Below are 7,516 nucleotides of genomic sequence, written 5' to 3'. Positions count from 1 at the left end.
GAAAGTCCTATATCCTGAAATTAATTCATCAAGTTGATGATAAAATCCACGGACGCTCCAGTGGACATTATGCACTTGTTACACAACAACAACCCCTTAGAGGAAGGGCCAGGCAAGGGGGACAACGAGTAGGAGAAATGGAAGTTTGGGCTCTAGAGGGATTTGGTGTTGCTCATATTTCACAAGAGATGCTTACTTATAAATCTGATCATATTAGAGCTCGTCAGGAAGTACTTGGTACTACGATCATTGGAGGAACAATACCTAACCCCGAGGATGCTCCAGAATCTTTTCGATTACTCGTTCGAGAACTACGATCTTTGGCTCTGGAACTGAATCATTTCCTTGTATCTGAGAAGAACTTCCAGATTCATAGGAAGGAAGCTTGATCGGAATGAATCAGAATTTATATTCTATAATATGATCGACAGGTATAAACATCAACAACTTCGAATTGGATCAGTTTCTCCTCAACAAATAAGTGCTTGGGCTAACAAAATACTACCTAATGGAGAGATAGTTGGAGAGGTGACAAAACCCTATACTTTTCATTACAAAACCAATAAACCGGAAAAAGATGGATTGTTTTGTGAAAGAATTTCTGGACCTATAAAAAGTGGAATTTGTGCTTGTGGAAATTATCGAGTGATCGGAGATGAAAAAGAAGACCCGAAATTTTGTGAACAATGCGGAGTCGAATTTGTTGATTCTCGGATACGAAGATATCAAATGGGATACATCAAACTGGCATGTCCAGTGACTCATGTGTGGTATTTTAAACGTCTTCCTAGTTATATCGCGAATCTTTTAGATAAACCCCTTAAGGAATTAGAAAGCCTAGTATACTGCGATGTGTGATTTGATCGAAATTATGAGTTTACAGATTCGGAATGAGAAACTGTCATCCCATTTAATCCGATTGGGATGCCCCTGGCTCTGACATGTCTCCTGGGAGAGGAAGAAGAAGAACATGAAGCTCAGAATTATGGGTGTATTCAATACTTCCAAATAAAGGGGGAATTGATCCATGGTCGATTCCGTAACATATAAATAGGAATTGCTAGCTGTACCTCGTGAAAAAAAAAAAAGAATTCTTTCTTGGAATTAGCCACTCCATTTCTTTTAGAAATAAATTCTGTTTTCTGTTCAAGTAAACAAATATGACATGGTTACAGGAATCTATCCATCGCATATATGCTTCAAGGGACATCATAGCATAACCGTCGAGGTGAAGTAGGGACCTAAAAGATCGAATGGAACGATACATAGACAAGTAAATCCCTTATGAGTTCCAAGGTATTCCTTTAAGGGGATTCATCATTCGAGGGGACGTAGGCTACTCAACAATTTCACATTTTATTTATGTCGTAATTGAATAATGAATAAGTAATTCCGAAAATAAAATATAAAGTAAAAATGAATCAATGAAATATAGGTTGGTTCTCACTGGGAACTTGAGTAAGGAGTAGATTTTTATGGGGGTTTCTAGAACAAAATTTGAAAGTGAGACCCCCTTTATTTATTATTTATTTGGTGTAACTACTTGAGCCGGATGAGAGGAAACCTTCATGTCCGGTTTTTAAGGGGGGGATCCTATAGGAACCTATCCCAATTTTTCTTTTGCTAGGCCCATAGTTAAAAAACCGACTTTCTTACGATTACGAGGTTCATTCGAATATGAAATACAATCCCGGAAATATAGCATCCCACTTTTTTTTACTACCCAAGGCTTCGATACATTTCGAAATCGAGAAATCTCTACTGGAGCAAGTGCTATCAGAGAACAATTAGCCGATCCAGATTTGCGAATTATTACAGATCATTCATTGGTGGAATGGAAGGAATTAGGGGAAGAAAGGTACACTGGGAATGAATGGGAAGATAGAAAAGTTGGAAGAAGAAAGGATTTTTTGGTTAGACGCATGGAATTAGCTAAGCATTTTGTTCGAACAAATGTAGAACCAGAACGGATGGTTTTGTGCCTATTACCAGTTCTTCCTCCGGAGTTGAGACCAATCATTCAGATAGATGGGGGTAAACCAATGAGTTCGGATATTAATGAACTCTATCGAAGAGTTATCTATCGGAACAATACTCTTACCGATCCATTAACAACAAGTAGATCTACGCCAGGGGAATCAGTAATGTGTCAGGAGAAATTGGTACAAGAAGCCGTAGATACACTTCTTGATAATGGGATCCGCGGGCAACCAATGAGGGATGGTCATAATAAAGTTTACAAGTCGTTTTCAGATGTAATTGAAGGCAAAGAGGGAAGATTTCGTGAGACTCTACTTGGTAAACGGGTCGATTATTCGGGGCGTTCCGTCATTGTCGTGGGCCCTTCGCTTTCATTACATCGATGTGGATTACCTCGAGAAATAGCAATAGAACTTTTCCAGACATTTGTAATTCGTGGTCTAATCAGACAACATATTGCTTCCAACATAGGGATTGCAAAAAGTAAAATTCGGGAAAAAGAACCAATTGTATGGGAAATACTTCAAGAAGTTATGCAAGGGCACCCCATATTGCTGAATAGAGCACCCACCCTGCATAGATTAGGCATACAGGCGTTCCAACCTATTTTAGCGGAGGAACGTGCTATTTGTTTACATCCATTAGTTCGTAAGGGATTCAATGCAGACTTTGATGGGGATCAAATGGCTGTTCATGTACCTTTATCTTTGGAAGCTCAAGCAGAGGCTCGTTTACTTATGTTTTCTCATATGAATCTCTTGTCTCCAGCTATTGGGGATCCCATTTCCATACCAACCCAAGATATGCTTATTGGACTCTATGTATTAACCATCGGAAATCGTCGAGGTATTTGTGCAAATAGGTATAATCCATGGAATCACAGAAACTATCAAAATGAAACAGTTTACGAGTATAATAATAACTATAAGTATACGAAAGAAAAAGAACCCTATTTTTGTAGTTCCTATGATGCACTTGGAGCTTACCGGCAGAAACGAATCAATTTAGATAGTCCTTTGTGGCTCCGGTGGCGACTAGATCAACGTTTCATTGCCCCAAGAGAAGTGCCCATCGAAGTTCAATATGAATCTTTGGGTACCTATCATGAGATTTATGGGCACTATCTACTAGTAAGAAGTGTCAAAAAAGAAATCCTTTGTATATACATTCGAACCACCATTGGTCATATTTCTTTTTATCGAGAAATAGAAGAAGCCATACAGGGGTTTTGCCGAGCCTACTCATAAGGTACCTAAGCTAAGTAATTATGTGATACGATACCTTGTGAATTCGGGTCTCTACGGTTCAACCGGTATCCTAATTCCTGAATTGATACGTGAATCAAGATAGAGGAAAGGAAGTCTTCGAATCACTGACTCAAACCTATTGTCGAATCCTACTCAACAGAATATGGAGGTACTTATGGCGGAACGGGCCGATCTGGTCTTTCACAATAAAGTGATAGATGGAACTGCCATGAAACGACTTATTAGTCGATTAATAGATCACTTCGGAATGGCATATACATCACACATACTGGATCAAGTAAAGACTATGGGTTTCCAGCAAGCCACTGCTACATCCATTTCATTAGGAATTGATGATCTTTTAACAATACCTTCTAAGGGATGGCTAGTCCAAGATGCTGAACAACAAAGTTTGATTTTGGAAAAGCACCATCATTATGGGAATGTACACGCGGTAGAAAAATTACGTCAATCCATTGAGATATGGTATGCTACAAGTGAATATTTGAGACAAGAAATGCATCCTAATTTTAGGATGACGGATCCTTCTAATCCAGTCCATATAATGTCCTTTTCGGGAGCTCGGGGAAATGCATCTCAGGTACACCAATTAGTCGGTATGAGAGGATTAATGTCGGATCCCCAAGGACAAATGATTGATTTACCCATTCAAAGCAATTTACGCGAAGGACTTTCTTTAACGGAATATCTCATTTCTTGCTACGGAGCTCGCAAAGGAGTTGTGGATACTGCTGTACGAACATCAGATGCTGGATACCTCACGCGTCGACTTGTTGAAGTAGTTCAACACATTGTTGTACGTAGAACAGATTGTGGCACTATCCGAGGTATTTCCGTGAGTCCTCGAAATGGGATGACGGAAAAAATGTTGATCCAAACACTAATTGGTCGTGTATTAGCAGACGATATATATATGGGTCTACGATGCATTGCCGCTCGAAATCAAGATATTGGGGTTGGGCTTGTCAATCGATTCATAACCTTTCGAGCACAATCAATATATATTCGAACCCCCTTTATTTGCAGGAGTACATCTTGGATCTGTCGATTATGTTATGGTCGGAGTCCCACTCATGGTGACCTGGTCGAATTGGGAGAAGCAGTAGGTATCATTGCGGGTCAATCAATTGGGGAACCAGGGACTCAACTAACATTAAGAACTTTTCATACCGGTGGAGTATTCACAGGTGGTACTGCAGAACATGTACGAGCCCCCTCTAATGGAAAAATAAAATTCAATGAGGATTTGGTTCATCCCACACGTACACGTCATGGGCATCCTGCTTTTCTATGTTATATAGACCTGTATGTCACTATTGAGAGTCAGGATATTCTACATAATGTGAATATTCCACCAAAAAGTTTTCTTTTAGTTCAAAATGATCAATATGTAGAATCAGAACAAGTGATTGCCGAGATTCGCGCTGGAACATCCACTTTCAATTTTAAAGAGAGAGTTCGAAAACATATTTATTCTGACTCAGAGGGAGAAATGCACTGGAGTACCGATGTGTACCATGCACCTGAATATACATATGGTAATGTTCATCTCTTACCTAAAACAAGTCATTTATGGATATTATCGGGGGGTCCGTGCAGATCTAGTATAGTGCCTTTTTCGCTCCACAAGGATCAAGATCAAATGAACATTCATTCTCTTTCTGTCGAACAGAGAGAGAGTTCTGACCTCTCAGTGACTAATGATCGAGTGAGACACAAATTGTTTAGTTCAGATCCTTCCGGTAAAAAAGAGGGAAAGATTCTTGATTATTCAGGACCTGCTCGAATCATATCCAATGGTCGTTGGAATTTCATATATCCTGCCATTCTCCACGAGAATTCTGATTTATTGGCGAAAAGGCGAAGAAATAGATTCATCATCCCATTCCAATATGATCAAGAACGAGAGAAAGAACTAATGCCTCGTTCTGGTATCTCGATTGAAATACCCATAAATGGTATTTTACGTAGAAATAGTATTCTTGCTTATTTCGACGATCCCCGATACAGAAGAAGCAGTTCAGGAATTACTAAGTATGGGACTGTAGAAGTGGATTCAATCGTCAAAAAAGAGGATTTGATTGAGTATCGAGGAGCAAAGGAATTTAGTCCGAAATACCAAATGAAAGTAGATCGCTTTTTTTTCATTCCCGAAGAAGTGCATATCTTACCTGGCTCTTCGTCCATAATGGTACAGAACAATAGTATCATTGGAGTCGATACACGAATCACTTTAAATACAAGAAGCCGCGTAGGTGGATTAGTCCGAGTGGAGAGAAAAAAAAAAAGGATTGAACTGAAAATCTTTTCTGGAGATATCCATTTTCCTGGAGAGACAGATAAGATCTCCCGGCACAGCGGCATCTTGATACCACCAGGAACGGGAAAAAAAAATTCTAAGGAATCAAAAAAATTACAAAATTGGATCTATGTCCAACGGATCACACCTACCAAGAAAAAGTATTTTGTTTCGGTTCGATCCGTAGTCACATATGAAATAGCTGATGGTATCAATTTAGCAACGCTTTTTCCCCAGGATCTGTTGCAAGAAAGGGATAATGTGAAATTCCGAGTTGAAAATTATATCCTTTATAGAAATGGCAAACCAATTCGAGGAATTTATTACACAAGTATTCAATTAGTTCGTACTTGTTTAGTATTGAATTGGGACCAAGACCGAAATGGTTCTATAGAAAAGGTTCAGGCTTCCATTGTTGAAGTGAGGGCAAATGATCTGATTCGAGATTTCATAAGAATTGACTTAGTGAAGTCCCCTATTTCGTATATCGGAAAAAGGAATGATATGGCGGGTTCGGGATTGATCCCAGATAATGGATCAGATCACACCAATATCAATCCTTTTTATTCCAAGGCGAGGAGGATTCAATCACTTACCCAACATCAAGGAACTATTCGTACGTTGCTGAATAGAAATAAGGAATGCCAATCTTTTCTAATTTTGTCATTATCCAATTGTTCTCGAATTGGTCCATTCAATGGTTCTAAATCTCACAATGTGACAAAAGAATCAATTCAAATTAAAGAGGATCCCATGATTCCGATTAGGAATTCGTTGGGTCCCTTAGGGACTGTACCTAAAATTGCGAATTTTTATTCACCTTACTATTTAATAACTCATAATCAGATCTTGTTAAATAAATATTTGCTACTTGACAATTTAAAACAGACTTTACAAGTACTTAAATATTATTTAATGGATGAAAATGGGAGAATTTATAATCCCTATCCATGCAGGAACATCATTTTTCATCCATTCGATTTGACTTGGTGCTTTCTCCATCACGATTATTGTGAGAAGACATCCAAAATAATTGTCCTCGGACAGTTTATTTGTGAAAATGTATGTATATCCAAATATGGACCACAGATAAAATCTGGTCAAGTTCTAATTGTTCATGTTGACTCCTTAGTCATAAGATCAGCTAAGCCTCATTTGGCCACCCCAGGGGCAACCGTTCATGGTCATTATGGAGAAATCCTTTACGAAGGGGATACATTAGTTACATTTATATATGAAAAATCGAGATCGGGTGATATAACGCAAGGTCTTCCAAAAGTGGAACAAGTGTTAGAAGTGCGTTCGATTGATTCAATATCGATGAACCTAGAAAAGAGGGTTGAGGGTTGGAACGAACATATAAAAAGAATTCTTGGAATTCCGTGGGAATTCTTGATTGGTGCTGAGCTAACCATAGCGCAAAGTCGTATCTCTTTGGTTAATAAGATCCAAAGGGTTTATCGATCCCAGGGGGTGCAAATCCATAATAGGCATATAGAGATTATTGTACGTCAAATAACATCAAAAGTGTTGGTTTCAGAAGATGGAATGTCTAATGTTTTTTCACCCGGAGAACTAATAGGATTGTTTCGAGCGGAACGAACAGGGCGTGCTTTGGAAGAAGCGATCTGTTACCGAGCCATCTTATTGGGAATTACCAGGGCATCTCTGAATACTCAAAGTTTCATATCCGAAGCAAGTTTTCAAGAAACTGCTCGAGTTTTAGCAAAAGCCGCTCTACGAGGTCGTATTGATTGGTTGAAAGGCCTGAAAGAGAACGTTGTTCTGGGGGGGATGATACCTGTTGGTACCGGATTCAAGGGATTAGTGCACCGTTCAAGGCAAGACAACAACATTCCCTTGGAAATCAAAAAGAAGAATCTATTCGAGGGGGAAATTAGAGATATTTTGTTCCACCACAGAGAATTATTTGGTTCTTACATCCCAAATAATTTCCATAATACACCAG

The sequence above is a fragment of the Tasmannia lanceolata genome, unplaced genomic scaffold, assembly GCF_043159265.1.
Source record: "Tasmannia lanceolata isolate RefF3 unplaced genomic scaffold, GAP_Taslan_0.1 ptg000704l, whole genome shotgun sequence".
In the NCBI taxonomy this organism is placed as follows: Eukaryota; Viridiplantae; Streptophyta; class Magnoliopsida; order Canellales; family Winteraceae; genus Tasmannia; species Tasmannia lanceolata.
This window is presented reverse-complemented; position numbering follows the sequence as displayed.